This window comes from Danio rerio, chromosome 14 (assembly GCF_052040795.2).
Source record: "Danio rerio strain M-AB ecotype USA chromosome 14, GRCz13ab, whole genome shotgun sequence".
Taxonomy (NCBI): Eukaryota; Metazoa; Chordata; class Actinopteri; order Cypriniformes; family Danionidae; genus Danio; species Danio rerio.
In genome coordinates this window covers 11,782,788-11,799,573 of record NC_141034.1, presented here as the reverse complement: position 1 = coordinate 11,799,573, position 16,786 = coordinate 11,782,788, and the positions used below count along the sequence as shown (strand labels likewise).

Genomic DNA, 16,786 nt, shown 5'->3' with positions numbered 1-16,786 from the left:
AACCTTTCCTTTTTCCACGCCGCGCTTCAAACGCTCTGTTCTCCTGGCTTTCCTCATTATCTTTTGAACTCTTCGCAAGTGACAAGGGGAAACCAAAAAGGTATCAGTGCTATGTGGGCGGCTTTGCCATTTTGTCTCCAACAGGCCGGCGAAACATTGACACGTTCAGATATAGCATATCGTTACTTGAAGGGGAAATGCAAAGCTCCTACTGTCGGAGTGGTGCAATTAATCCAAATTCAATTTTGATTTCAATTTTGGCCTCCAAAGGTTATGGAATAACTAATGGGGATAAAATTAAATCAGTAAAATCATGTAATATGACTTTAGCTTACCATTACTCAAAGGGGAAATGCAAAGCTCCTGCGGTTCAACTCTCTTCGGAGTAGGGCTGTGCAATTAATCCAAATTCAATTTTGATTTCGATTTTGGCCTCCAACGGTTATGAAATAACTGTAATCGGGATGAAATTAAATAAGCAAAATCATGTAACGTGACTTTTGCAGAATGGTGCTTGATTTATTGAAGTGTATCAGATTTATTAATGTTTGAAAGAGAACGGGTGCAGATCACAGACATGTAAAGTCATTTTTTAGCTCATTCATTAATTTTAATTTCGGCTTAGTCCCTTATTAATCTGGGGTTGCCACAGCGGAATGAACCGCCAATTTATCCAGCATAGGTTTTACACTGCGGATGCCCTTCCAGCTGCAACCCATCACCGGAAAACATCCATACACACACACACTCATTAACACACACACTACAGACAATTTAGCCTATCCGATTAACCTATACCACATGTTTTTGGACTTTTGAAGGGAAACCAAAGCACCCGGAGAAAACCCTCGCCAACACGAGGAGAACATGCAAACTCCACACAGAATTGCTAACTGATCCCGCCGGGGCTCGAAACAGCGACCTTCTTGCTGTGAGGCATTTGTGCTACCCACTGCGCCATCGTTCTGCAATTTTTAGCACAAGGTATGTGCCTAAATATATGCAAACATTTTTCTAAATGCGGTAAATCCTCATTTGTTCTGCAATAGATTCATGTGAAAAGTGTGTGACAGCAGGTCAATTCCCTGTTGTGTGTATAATTGTTATGAAGCAGCAAAAAAAAATGAGAACAAAATAACTCACTTCTCTTGACTGAACTACTTTTGGAGTTACATTTTTACAGATTTGTTTAATTAGTATATTTTTATTCTATTGTGTTTTTTTTATTACTTTAAACAATTTTGAGGACTTTTTAAAAATTTGTTAGTTTTTATTTTCTCATTCTGCTTTGGCATTGAGAATGGTGAACATTCATACATCTCTAAAATGTATAGAAGTAATGGCAGCATTGCTTACTGAAATATATTATGAATATGTTCTTTAAATAAATAAATCAGAAATATTTTGGTCAGATGGCCCACTCATAATCACTTTAAATAATCAGGATTTCATGAGTTCACACTCATCGACATTTGACTAAATAGAAAATGCATGTTTGCCGTTCGGTCCAGGAAGAGAGCTCTGAGCTCGGAAAGACAACCTAAAGGCTGATTTATACTTCTGCGTCAAGCGCACACGTATACTCCGGCACAGCCCATGCATGGTCGCATAGCCCTCTCATGAGCACCTCTCAAAAAATGCAACAACGCGTAGTGCAAGCTTTGTGATTGGTCGGCTTGGTAGGGCTGATGAGTGGGCGGAGGTGAGAGCTGCGCGAGCCCAATGGAGCGAGTGTTTACAAGTGTGGAGTCTCGTAGGAGCTAGTCAGGAGCTCCAGATGGAAACTGTTGTTTTGTGTTTACCTTATGATTAAGTTGTTGCAAGTCCGCCGATTCCTGCCTCAAAATGAGCGAGTTTGAGCCACTTGTACATTAAAGTAGTGTTCAGAAAAAACAAAACACCAGTGAAGAAACTTGACACAGAAAAACATAACTGCCAGCTAGCACTTCTGAAGTGTTATTGCTCTGCAAATACAAACAGCGCGCAGAAGTATAAATGCACGGCTACGCGCACTGCATGCGCCATGGATCACACCGATCACTCGACGCAGAAGTATAAACCAGACTTAACTCATGTAATTCCCCTTTTCAGGACAGAGAGAGATAGGGTCTGAGTGCAGTGTCTAGCCAGGCTCCAGAACGCTCCTCCCAGATTTAAGTAGGTATCGGGTTTAATAGTGTGGAGTTGGGGTGGTAGGGGGATGTTGAAGTCAAGAGAAAATTGAGGTATGACATGTTTGACTATTTAAAGAGTCAGGTCCTTAGCTGATTGGATAATATAATGATTATCAATGATTAATTAACCTCATCAAAAAATTTATCGTACTCCTCCTGAAATTTGTTTATAAAACATCATTAAATAAAGAATTAAAATATTGACCAAAATAATTGTTATGATTTTTTTTTCCTATAACAAAGCCGGGAGCCCTGCTATGGGGCAAGACATTTTCACTGGGATGATTGAAAAATACACACTATCTGATATTAACTGTGTGTAGGTTTTAAAGGTGAACTATGTAAGTTTGACCCCCAGTGGTTAAACTAAGTATTGCATGCCTGCTTCAAAACACATGCAAGTGCAGGTTGCCAGATTAACGACATCAACGGGAGAGAGCCTGACTATCTAGCCTAAAGACTAATTTAAGTCGTGTTCTATATAAAAGCAACAGCAAGCGATAGAAGGAATATTTTCCATATTAAAACCAACACCTGAAATTTATATTTTAGAAACGCCTTCTATTTCTTGCAGCTGAACAACTGGAAAAACTGTGAAGCACCTCAGTGCTTAATTCAACGTTAAATGCTGGTGGTGAAAGTTTCAATGCCATTTTACATGACATTTATTGCCATACTACTGAAAGCAGCAGCAGATAGTTTGCATCAGATCTTGAAAATAAAATAAATCATTTGATGTTGAACTTTAGAACTGTGACTCGGTACAATCCAACACATATCAGTTATTCAGCATGTACGTTTAATCATGAAACAGAGGTTTGATGTTTATTATTTCAATTATAAACCTTACCATTTAGTTGGAGTGCAGTGAGTGCGCTATACTGTGATTACTAAATAGCTGTATTTAAATTTCTGTCTTCTTTCGTCTGGTGCACTAAATTGCTTATCACTGCCTATCTCCTCACTTAGTGTGTTGTTAGGAAACAGGGTTACAATGTAACCTGCTCACATAATGTTTACATTTGTAATATTATATATTATTATTAATAACTACCTCATGTGGAAGTCTGAATCTGCATCTCATTTCGGATGCTGTTACTGTCCTCCGGAGGTCGCGTTTCAGTCTTGGACACACACTTTGAGAGCCTTTCCGACTGAATAATTGAAGTACGTTGTTTTACACAAAGGCAACCCAGGGTGCTGAAATATAATTGGCTAAACTGGCATTGGGTGGGTTAAAGGGACCAAAACAAAGACAGACGTTCCACCACGTAACAGACATTTTCAAAACAGAATATCTCAATTTAGCATTGTTTTCCACATAAACAAGAATGTCCACTTAGCATATTTCCTAAATATCCGCAAACATATTCAGGTATTTTTATGCTTTAGAAGAGTTTAAAACTTACATACACCTTCAAGACTAATAAGTCACAACTAAGATGGACGAAAAAAAAAAAGAAAAACTAACCAGTTAACCTCTGCTGTCATTTTGGGATTTTTGCCTGGATTTTGCCTACCCAAAAACGTGTAAATGCTAAAATTTGGTATCATTTTAAATAAAACCCTTTAAATATTCATAAAACACTATTGAAAGTGTTTAAAATAGCTCAATATGTTGTCTGTGTTATAACAAACACCTAAAAAAAGAGGCACTTTTTGTATTTTTTTATAAATTTTTTATAAATTTGAAAGTGGGTTCTGTGTGTGTGGTCTAGCGTGCTGTAATTATTTTGGGGGTTCCTGCACATGTCTGTAATGTCTCTACCATAATATATGCAAAAGTTATTGTATTCCAACTGATGAGAGGTGCTATACAAGCCACAGGGATCGATCATTGTTTTCATATTTTATTATTTCTTTTGTTTGATCAAACATAATTCACTGAGTTTGGACCATGTCAGACATATAAAAGGATTACTTATGCACATCACCTCAAAAACAGAGGAGAAATTGCCCTGAAGCACACAGCATAAGGTAAGAGATGACAGCTGTCTGTGCTATCTGGGGCTGCTTATTGATCATAAATGTATTGTTTTCACTTCTGTGCCATGGATTCATCCGGCAACTGTTTGATATGTGAATATAATTCAGTAAAATGAATGCTAGAACAGTAGGAGCACCGGCAAGAGCTTTCATTTGAGCTATAACTTGTACATGTTAAAAATATGAAATGAACCAATATTAAATACCTAGCTCGGGTATCCAAAATATTGCGTATCTAATGTGAATAACTTTTGTACAGTAGAATAATAACCAAAGTGATGCATATGTGCAAAAAATATAGATTCTACACTTTCAAACGAAACCACTTAAGGGGGTCTGGTGCAATGCTAGCCCTTTAAATCTTAAAACGAAAGTCGATGATGTCACGGACCCGGTACCGGGTTCGCAGAGTTTAACTGGCTAAGAGACCAGATTTACTCAACTTACAGTATCCTAACAGAATGATATGAGCACCTTGAATAACACATTGCTGCATGTGAAAATTCATTACAAACATCATAATTCATTACAAGCGTAAATAAAAAATGCTTTAACAAATGTCATTCACAGGCCTATTAAAGTCCCAAAGCATCTTGCTCCATAGACTTCCATTGTAAGCGCATTTCTGCAAGCACAATTTTATTCATTTTTACAAACTAAGAATTGATTTTTTCCCCTTGTAGTCACTGATAGCATGTCACAGATGCTGCCTGGAGAGTTTAATTTGTTTTGAACCCAGAGCATTCCTTTAAGAAACATGTTTTTAAAATGTCAGGCTGACGCATTACGCATTGTGGCGCATATACTGCGTTGACATTAATTAACTGCACTTAGCAATGAGAGAAATCAGGCCTTTGCATGTTATGTTGTGTGAAACAACCCACTCACAACACTGGCTTTTCATTCGGGTCCAAGGGTGGCCATTTCTTCATCCAGCTCCAGTTAAATCACTCAATGGAAAAGGGCGCTTGGTGCACGAAATGCGCTGCTAAGCTGTCCCTGCACAGTTTGATATTATATTAGCATTACAAAGGTTTTCTCACCATCTGTGACACACGGCCAGGGGGGAGGGGGAAGATCATTCTCTTTTTCGTACGCCGAAAATTGCTGTTTGCTTAAGAATGTGACACGGGATTGACAGAGGAGATGTCTTTACACAACAGAGGTGCTAGTTACAGGGCCATGCAACCATTGCAACATCCTTTAATTCCCAGAAAGCAACCAGGGGGCAGAAAAGTGGTCCAAGCTGGCACGAATAAGCACTGAAGACAATTAACAATTGAAAATGAAAACGTTTCTCACATTGCGTGAGTATACATGCGTTATGGATAAGGAGGTGAGCTCTACTTGGCGCCAGTTCCTGATAGAGAAGAATAGACTTGGCAGCTCCAAATGCATCTCCACTACGGCCCGTTGTCACTAGCCTCTGGTTTGGTGCCAATCGCCTACTTGTCGGAGAGAGATTTGCCACAAAGAAGCTGGCAGGCCTGGGAAATACTGCTGATGGAGCACGATAATGCAGGCCTTGCCTTTGGTTACTTGGACAGCATTTGAGAGCAGCCTGAGTCAAAAAAACAGGCTTTACTGTGCCACAAATGCAAAATATGCAGTGGGACGTTTTGTGTTTCCAGTTCTGCGGGATTATGCTCTGTTTTTCATTTTATTTTAAACTGAGTAGTAACAAAATGACTAAAATATAATTATTTATATATCGTTAGACATATTAGCATTAATGCCAAGTTATAATTAGGGCTGTCGTGGTTAGGAAATTTCTTCCGCTGTAAATCTGGACACTCATTAGCGTGATAAGCGGTATTACCGCCAGACACCCCCACAAATAATGTATGCACCAGTGACGTGCGGTGAGGTTTGTGGCTGGTGAGGCACTGACTCTTTCAGAGTCAGATTTACAAATATATGCACCCAATATATTTGTCAACTAAATTGTGTTTCATACATCTTATCATGGGCAGCACGGTGGTGCAGCATAAAGGCATACAGCATAAAGGTCGCTGGTTCAAGTCCCGTATGGGTCAATTGGCATTTCTATGTGGAGTTTGCATGTTCTCTCCATGTTCGCATGGGTTTCCCCCACAATCCAAAGGTATGTGCTATAGGTGAATTGGGTAATCTAAATTGTCCGTAGTGTGAATGAGAGTGTATGTGTGTTTCCCTGGGTTGCGGCTGGAAAATATGACTTTTTAAAATATGATTTTTTGGGGTGTACTTAACTAAGAAAGTGTTGGGAAAAGTACAACTTAATGGTGACGTTGCGCAATAAGTTTTTGAGAAATGCAGCCCAGGTCATTTAGGCCCAATCCCAATTCTACACCTTAAGCCTCATTTACAGTTTTTATATTTTGAAATTGCTTATTTTTAGTTTAGTTTTTATTAGTTTCAGTATTATTTTTAGTTTTTTTTTTTTTCCTAAATAAGAATATTTGTTTGGTGCAAGATTTAAAATCATCAGAACCAATTTTGTATAATAAAAACTCAGTCGTACATTTTTTGAAACCTGAATTTAGAAAACACTTGACCACTACCATCTACCCATCATCAAATTCAAATACAACAGCCCACAAGATAGCAGCCTTAAGTACAATATGTGTGCAAGGCTGCTCTCATTAGATACACAGTAGTGATGGAAAGTTCAGATATTACTAATAAAAACTAAAACTAATGAAAAATCCAAAACTGTTATAACCTTGCTCGATAACATTCAAATACCTTTTTTAAGTGTCTGGTATAATGTTAATGTTGGTAATTTTGTGTGTTTATATAGATAATTATGACCAGTGTGTAAATACACAGTACAGTTACGATCTTACTGCCACATTATACAGATATGGCTACTGAGAATGTGTTTCTGCACGTGCAATACTGCAATTTGTCAACCGCAGTCACGCGCTTTAATGTGGTTGTATAGGCCTCGTTTTCCTCTAAAAATAATAATAATAAAAAAAAACATTTCTGTGCTTTACGCAATAGCCACCAGGTGGCGCAAGGAACAACCGCTTTTCCATTGACTTAGTTGTCATGGGTGTTTATATGGGTTAGATGCGTGTTTAGCTAGGTTTCTTTATTTACTGATTTGTTTTGGAGATAATGTATACATAATTGTATTCAAATGTGAATACAACAGAAAGACATAAAACCAATATAAAACAAACAAAAGCTAGAACAATTTAGGCATATACATAAATAAAATGTCAAGCAGGAATTTGTCTATAGCTTTAATTATGAAGACAATAAAACATAAAAAATAACAAAAATAATATTATAAAATAGAGCAGGTTGTGCGCCTCGCGTACACATTGCTTAAAACACGACAGGTGTCCAGCAATACGCAAATATCTTAACAAATAAAAAAATAATTAAATGATTAAAATATTACTTATTTTTTACATAAATATAAAAACCACTGCCTCCATGCCTTGTTCATCTCAGGGGGCTTTTTTTAGTTTAATCATGACAACTTGCATTGTATAATGTTATTATTAGTAGTAGTAGTATTTATTATATGCATGTTTATATTTGTTCGGGAGAGTGAAATCATCAGAAACTGGGCTACCTTCTTTTCTGTCATTGCAACACCACTTTACAAACGGATAGGGAGAAACCATTGGCCCACCACATTCTTACGAACATATTTTTTTAATTAAATATCCACTAATAAAGTTCTACATTAAAAATTTCATTTTTACATTTTACCACGTCATATAAAAACATGAACATTTGTTTGAGGACATAGAACATGTTTTTTTATACATGTTTTTGTATGCATGTGTATGTGACCAGGCGAAAGAGCGCTCGCTTCACAGCTCTTGATGCATATTAAATGCATACTAAAACTGTTTTTTCTGTATTTGCTTTCTGTGCATGAATGTTTTATTGTAATTTTGTGGTTTTATATAAAGCTGATTTTACTCTAATTGTCTCTTATTCCAAAGAGGTGCGCTATCTGCACTTCACTCCAAAATACTCAAAACAATTTGCCCCCTGCTGGCCATGTATTTCTTGTGTTAGACCATGTTGTGGTTTCACGCACTTTACTGCGGAGGTTGTGTGATTTCTCTTTAAAACACTCGCGCGCTCTCAGTAGCCATACCTGTATCATTAGGATAACATGATATTGTTGCCTTCTGTGATTTCCTGAAGATAAACAGCAAAAAACAATGCAACTGCAATAACTACAGCACTTGCCGTTATCAATTTTATTCATTTCTTTCGGCTTAGTCCCTTTATTCATCAGGGGTCGCCACAGCGGAATGAACCGCCAGCTTAAACCAGAACACCTGGATTAAACCCACTTGAGCACAGAACATGCAAACTCCACACAGAAATGCCAACTGACCCAGCTGGGTCCCTTATTCAGGGTTTCTGCAGGTTTCACAGAGTTAAATTTAAGACTTTTAAAGACCATTATGAAATAAATTTTAGACCTATAAAGGGCTGAAGGCTAAGAAATTTTTCAAATGGCCCATACGGAGAAGATTTTTATTTGGCCTATCAAAAAAAAGTAATTTAATAATACAATAATACATTAATAATTAAAAAAAATGTAATATTTTAGATTTGATTTCTTAGCTATTTTTTAATATTGTGTAAAATCAAGCAAAATAAAATAATTTAAAAATGAACAAAAGTTTTTAAAACTATAATAAACTAAATCTATGCACAACAGTCTGTCCAATTTGGTGTCCTCAGCAGTAAATACATGAAGAACGGTTAAACAAATGTTACTGATGTTAGGAATGTTAGGAAATTAATTAAACCATTGATTAATAGAGTTAAAAATTTCCTTGTTAAATAAAAAGTTTAAAGTTTTATTTATGATTGTTGGTGATTGTATAGGTTTTGGCCAGATTTGGTGGCAATACATGAACAAAAGAAAATTAAGACTTGTTTGAAAAAGATTTAAGACCAACAACACAATATTTCAGTGAATTTAAGACTTTTTAAGGCCTAAAATTTGGATTTTTAGATTTAAGACATTTTAAGATTTGTAAGATCTGGCAGAAACCCTGCTTATTGCTGTGAGGCAACTGTGCAACCCACTGCACCACCGTGTCACCCCCACAGAAGTCATACAAAGTAAGAAATCGCGATGGCATATGATGACGTGTGCGGGTGTTGTAGAGCTGTTCCATATCTAATAGGGTAAATTTTGAAGTCGTTCCCCTTCACGCACAGGAAAAGGTAGGGCTACAAAAATAGAATTGGGATTAGGCCTAACAGTCAGTCACAAGTCTAGAAGACACTGACAGGAGCATGAATGCACTTTTGCTCGGTCTGACACTACAGTGACTCAGAACAAACAAACATCAGCAAATGACTGATTCCAGCATCTGAGTCACAGAGCAACTACTGAATCCACATTCATCAGCGCTGATACACACATAGATGACCTCAGACATCTCATTTATTAGAAAATAAGTTGTTATTCAAGCGTTCCATTTTGTTTAAATGACAAACTTAAGCACTGTTATAATAATAACGCAAGGTCCTGCACTGACAACGAATGTGTGTCTGCCGTATGACAAGACGTCACATGACACAAACCTGTGACAGCAGCCAATACCTGCAGAGAAACACATTCTGATGGAACTAGACTGCTAATCCTGTCTGAACAATGTTTATTCCATAAATTAGAAGTCGAGTTCAAAAGTTGCTGGGTAAACCAAACAGGATTGAATGAATAGGACTTTTATTAAGCCCAAAAAATCTGCCCAATGCTATTCTGTATATTTTCTGATGCAACGTCTGATGGATCTCCCACAGGCATCACATGAGGTCTCTGTTATGACTTGAATTCTGTGCAATGACAGAAAAAAAAGTTATGGCAGCAAATAAGGATAGTTTTGCAGTTTATAGCTTATTCAATTAATCTACTGAATAATTTTTTCTTATAAGACAAAGCTTTTATTATAAAAAGAATAAATAAGTATAGAAAAGAATTAATGGATCTAAAAGTTAGTTACAGTCTTAAAAAGGGGCAATGTACACAAGTTTTAGCCATTTAGTTGTTAAGTTTTATCACATTTAATTGTGCAGTTTTACATGAGCTTGAAAGAGCTGTGAGTTTGTCTGATATTCTAATTAACAAACAACAGCTTTGACCACTTTATTAGAGATATAACCAAATTCACATAATCAACATCCTCAGTGACGTTTTAATACAATAACTGGTATAACTTACACTCACCGGCCACTTTATTAGGTAAACCTGTCCAACTGCTCGTTAATGCAAATTTCTAATCAGCCAATTGCATGGTTGCAACTCAATGCATTTACTGTAGGAATGTAGACATGGTCAAGATGATCTGCTGCAGTTCAAACCAAGCATCAGAAATGGGGAAGAAAGGTGAGTTAAGTGACTTTGAACATGGCATTAACCATGCCAGACGGACTCTTCTAAGTTCTTCAGAAATTGCTGCTCCACTGGGATTTCTCGCACAACCATCTTTAGGGTTTAAAGATCTTTAAAGAAAAAAGAAAATATCCAGTGAGCTGCAGTTCTGTGGGTATAAATGCCTTGTTGATGCCAAAGGTCAGAGGAGAATGGCCAGACTGGTTTAAGCTGATAGAAAGACAACTCAGTAACTCAAATAACCACTCGTTACAACCGAGGTATACAGAAGAGCATCTCTAAATGCACAATGCTTCGAACCTGATCTGATGAGTCTCGATTTCTGTCACGACATTCGGATGGTAGGGTCAGAATTTGGCATCAACAACATGAAAGAAGGAATCTATCTTGCCTTGTATCAACGGTTTAGACTGGTGGTGGTGGTGGTGGTGTAATGGTGTGAGGGGTATTTTCTTGGCACACTTTGGGCCCATTAGTACCAGTTGAGTACAGTGTCAACGCCACAGCCTAAAGTATCGTTGCTGACCATGTCCATCCCTTAATGAACCCATCCCACAGTGTACACATCTTCTGATGGCTACTTCCAGCAGGATAACACGTCATAATGCCATAAAGCGTGAATTATCTCAGACTAGTGTCTTGAACATAACAGTTCACTGTGCTCAAATGGCCTCAACAGTCGCCCAATCTCAATCCAATAGAGCACCTTTGGGATGTGGTGGAACGGGAAATTCGCATCATGGATGTGCAGCTGACAATACTGCAGCAACTGCGTGATGCTATCATGTCAATATAGACCAAAATCTCTCAGGGATATTTCCAGTACCTTGTTGAATCCATGTCACAAAGGATTAAGGCAGTTCTGAAAGGCAAAATGGGGTCAAACGTGGTACTAGTAAGGTGTACCTAATAAAGTGGCCAGTTAGTGTATCACTTAACTTCTGGCCAAAAACGTAGACTGTATACAGATATACAATTTCAGTGCAGATACTTAAAATAATGAAAAATACTTAAATCAAGGAGATATTTTTTATCTATTTTTTTGTTTAAAAAAACATAGTAAAAACGGTAACACTTTACAATAAGGTTCATTAGTTAATGCATTTACTAACATGAACTAATCATGAACAACACATGTACAGCATTTATTAATCCTAATTGAACATTTACTAATGCATTATTAACATTCAAGTCTGTGCTTGTTAACATTAGTTAATGCAACATGAGTTAACATGAACTAACAATGAACTACTGTATTTTCATTAACTAACGTTAACTAACATGAACAAATACTGTAGTAGATATGCTGTTCATTATTTGTTCATGTTAGTAAATGCATTAATTACCATTAACTAATGAACCTTTTTGTAAAGTGTGACCGTAAAAACAAAACAAAGTAACTTCTAAACTTCATGTAAATATTATATTGTCAAATTTCAATATTATTAACCACAAAAAAAGTGGCCAACAATCGCTCCTTATTCATTCTAATGAATGCAGGTAGATTCAATTACACTATACTGACTGTATCGTAAATATACTGTAATTGAATCTACGGAGTATGTACTATGTTTGTGAATAATAAAGAGATAAATCAACCTGGCGAATGTGTGCGTGTGAAGATGAGAAAAGTGTGAATGAAGGGGGTTTGATCCAAAGCAGTCTTTTCTCCTTCTGTGCTTCTCATACAGAAGCATTTGCTACATGCTCGTGCTGCTGGCAAGGAAAATGAACGTTAATACCAATATCTAGAGAATGGACGTTTGATGAACACAAACCTAAAATTCAGTGTTCTTTCATAAAGCAGCTGTTTAAATAAAGCCTTTATGAAAAAATACAGTATATCAGCAACACTGATGGCTGTTTTTTTTATGTCAGAATTCTGTCTTTGCTCATCATTGTGAACATTATGTTTGTAATCTTTCAGATGACTATTAACAATTCGGTAGACAGGAAGGAGGTATGTCAGTAGGGGCAATCACACCTATGGAAGAGTTCCTAGAACTACTTGCAGAAATTGTCTTTTTTGGCAATAAAATTTTTTTAAATTAAGATTTAAATTGTGTCTATTTAGTTTTTTTCCTCCATAAACTTACATTATCACAAAAACCTATTTATATACAGCTTGTAAAATAAACAACTATCGTATTCATGGAGGATTTCTAGACTATTTTGTCTTAAAGCTACAAGATTAAACAAAAAAAAAGTTAAAAGTTTGGATATTTTTCTATAGTTTTGTCATAATGTTTATCATTTTCTTAAGATTTATTTTATTACTGAGTAGATTAACTTAGTACTACTTTCATAAAGTACTTTATACTTTATTAAGGTGCTATTAACCACTGTAAATTCCTTCATTTATTATGTTAAATTGTTCCCTGATACCTACACAGTAGCTATGTCTCTTAGGTAAGTTAAAACATTCTCTAGAAATGGTTTAATCTGCTCATTCATTCATTCATTTATTCATTTTCTTTTCAGCTTAATTCCTTTATGATTATTTATTACTCCATAAAATACTCCTAGAATCAGAAGGTCCTTATTTACCATATTTGGAATGGTTGTGGAGATTCATGCAGCTCTCAGTGCTTGCTTTCTCTATCTCTCTCTCTCTCTCTCTCTCTCTCTCTCTCTCTCTCTCTCTCTCTCTCTCTCTCTCTCTCTCTCAAAGGGCAAAATAATCATACTAAGCTAAGTACACAATGCTTAAACGTGCATTAAAAACAATACTCAGCATTCTACATTCTACGTTCATCAAATTTCACAATAAACACAACAAATTAACATTAAACATACCTTATGCCTTTTTCTGGTGGCACTGAATAAAATGTATAATCCATAGATTGTATAGGGTATAATCTGTATATCCTGCATTTTACAGTCTGACAAGTTGTTGCTTAGTAAAGCAAAGAAAACAAACTGCAGCTGGCTTTGGCTTTTTTGCTACGTCTTTCGTTTTTAAAATAAGAGTCCCACATAAATGGTAAGTTTATTGTAAACTTTGATACACTTAAAAATAAAGAGAGAAAACTATAATTTTTGTAATCTAATAATGCACTCACATAGTCATGTTGTCTCACGTACCTAGACCTCAGGCAAACAGCTGAAGGTCTGGAAACTTTGGCTGCTTTAAATGATTAAGGACTGCTCTAGATTTCATAATTCATTCACGAACATCTCAAAAAGTTTACAACGATGGTGCATCAATCTCCTAAACAATATTTAACAAAACACATAGCAAATTAGTTGAAAATGTATGTAGACTGTGTTCTAAGATTGAGTTCTTCTTTTGGGGATGTATTCTACATGAAGATCCCTGAAACTGTAATGACATAAAGTGCAACCCATTTGTTTTCCTTATAAATATATACTTCTATCCTTATATATAAAATCAAATGGTTCTGTGGTAACTGTAATTGACCATTCACAAATAAAAAGACCTACTACATTATTAAAGTTTGTCTCACTCTAATCTGTATGATCAAAATGTCAATATTTTAAAGTTACTGTCATTAGACAAAAGTGATTTATTTATTTACATATAAATCTCCAAATCCTTTTAACTTTACAGTTTGAAGAATGTTTATCAAAACACAGTGATAACACTGTATATGTAGTCATCTAATAGCTTCTGTCATGAATTTTCAATCAAAAGTACATTCAGTAGAATTCACTGCAGCCTATCCAGATTATCTAAAAAAATGTAGTATTTTTGATGTTAGTAAACGCCTAACAAATGGAAGCAGGAACATCATGATCAGTTATTGAAAATAACAATATTTGGCCACACGTATTTTTCATAGAAAAAGTCAGTTCCAGAATGCACTGCAACTAGGCATGGGCCGGTATAAGATTTTGACAGTATGATAACTTTGGATATAAGTATCACGGTTTCACTGTATTGAGAATACTGCTCTAAATCTATTCTTTTTACATGTCTGGGTAAAAAACATAACCCTTTTCCTCTTTGTACACAATATATTTTAATTTGGGAAACATTTTTAAATATTTTGGAACAGTAAACATCTTAGGCTAAGTAATTCCAATGAATTATTGACTTCCGCTGCCTTCATTTGCTTCAAAAACACAGATTTTTTTTTACATTTACATTTACAATTTAAAACGGCAACCCTGGTATCTTTTCTGCTGGAAATACTGCGGCCCTAAAAAAAAAATGTAAAAACATATCTTACTTATACCTTAGGAAGAGTATATCATAATTTTGACGGTTTTAAAACCTTGACTTTTCCAAACCCCGGTATACCTTGATCATGGTTATCGTCCCATGCCTAGCTGCAACTTCCTCAAAAACAGGCAAAACAAAGTTCAACTATAAAAAATATTGAATCAATAATTAACTGAAAGAAGTTTCTTACCAAATTTGCAATTATTTAATTGGAAATACAGTAAAACTGTCAAAAAATGTTAAGCAGTGCAACAGTTTTAAACGTAAACAATAGAAAATTATATTTAAGCAGCAAATCACCATATTAGAATGGTTTCTAGAGCATTATGTGACACTTTAATGCTAAATATTTAATTAGAAACATTTTAAATCATTATTACTATATTTTGGATTAATTAAATGTTAATTTACCCAGGACTATTCTATGCATTATTTTTGAATGAGGTTTGAATTTAGCTGTTCACAGTACTTAGCATCTGAATAAAGCAAATATATTAAACGTTTAACCTTTTTAATGTCTTGTCTGCATAATTGTACAATGTTGTCGATTGATATACCCCGACATTTCCACATGCAATCAACAAAATGTCTATCAATAGATGAAAAATCCCGAGCAGAGAATGTAGTGTTAGATTTCCAGGTACTAATCAGTTGTGATCCGCCAGGCCGGATGCATATGCAAAAATCCCTGCTGTGGGAGGAGGAGAGAAGCTGCAGAGGAAAGACAGGAAAGCATTGCTAATTGTGATTTTCCTTCCCGTGATACTGAAGCAGCTGGCTGCGTTTATGCAAGGCTCGGTTGAAACACTGGGGGTGTGGAAGGTCTGCAGTGTGTGTGTGCGTGTGTCTGTCTGTGTGTAAGCTGAGCGAGGGGAAATGGAGAAACAAAATGCTGCACAGTACTGAGGATCAGAAGCAACAATGACATACTGATGTGGGAAGACAATCTGCTAAATCAAGCCATCTTGCATGATTCCACAATGCCATATGAGCCCGCACACACTCAAAATAATCATAATATTATTTTATAATCATATAAAAAGTAATGTTATCACAATCTCATGTTTCTAATTAAGTTTTTAAGTAAAATATTAAATGACTTGTCCAGGTTTTAGTAACACAGTAAAACAATTCTATTTTAATATTCTGTATGTTTATAAATTACATACAGTGGGGTAGAGCTGCACGATTCTGGCTAAAAAGAATCGCGATTTTTTTGCTTAAAATAAAGATCATGATTTTCTCACGATTCTGTATATGTAAAATAAAGGTATGGTAAAAACAAACATACTGTATGGCACAACATCGATAATAATATTATGTGTAGGTCTACTGGTTTTTATAAATAATTCTATTCTACTTATAATTATGATGTTGAATTATTATGTTTGAGATATATGCTTGTAATCTGTCATATTAGACAAATGTATTCAATTTATTTGCCATTATCAGATTATATTCAACAATATATGGGCTAGAGTAGTTATACTGACATTGTAAACATTTATTTTCATGCACAACTGTGGGTTTACTTTGAAAGAAAAAACATTTTAAATGCTTGCCGTAATCATAATGCGATATGATCATTTAAATGAAGTGCACACTTTTGGTTTAATTTTGACTGCTAAGCGCTTGTTCATACTTCACGCGCGGCTCCCAAACGTTCACTCTGTGCCACAAACAGAATATTATTTACAACTGTATTACCTGTTACACGCAACATATGCAGGTTCTGTTCACTAAAGTAGACGCACGCGTCTATCATTAAGTAGAGCGCGTGCGCGCTTTAGGATCTCTGTTCAACAACATCTGGCCAATGAGAGGTGTGGATTTTGTCAGATGACTGCATTTGGGTTCTTTTCAACTGGTTCGGACCAAAGCCAGCAGTGTGGTGTGAAAACGACCCAAAGACAGCAGAAAATGCAACAATGTATCATTTATTGCCCTTGGTCCGTACCAAATGTGAAAGCACCCTTGATATTAGCAGCTTCAGTCCAACATCTACATCAGGGGTGTCCAAACTCGTTCCTGGAGGCCCGCTGTCCTGCATAGTTTAGCTCCAACTTTCAA

At 35.9% G+C, this 16,786-nt stretch overlaps 1 protein-coding gene and 1 long non-coding RNA gene across 7 annotated transcripts in view; both read right to left on the bottom strand.

Annotated features, from left to right (window-relative positions):
- Nucleotides 1–16,786, bottom strand: part of LOC147840776 (uncharacterized) — a 1,215,461-nt gene that overhangs the window by 537,611 nt on the left and 661,064 nt on the right. The gene's annotated exons all lie outside the window — the stretch shown is intronic.
- Nucleotides 1–16,786, bottom strand: part of nexmifb (neurite extension and migration factor b) — a 156,481-nt gene that overhangs the window by 65,704 nt on the left and 73,991 nt on the right. The window lies entirely within an intron of this gene.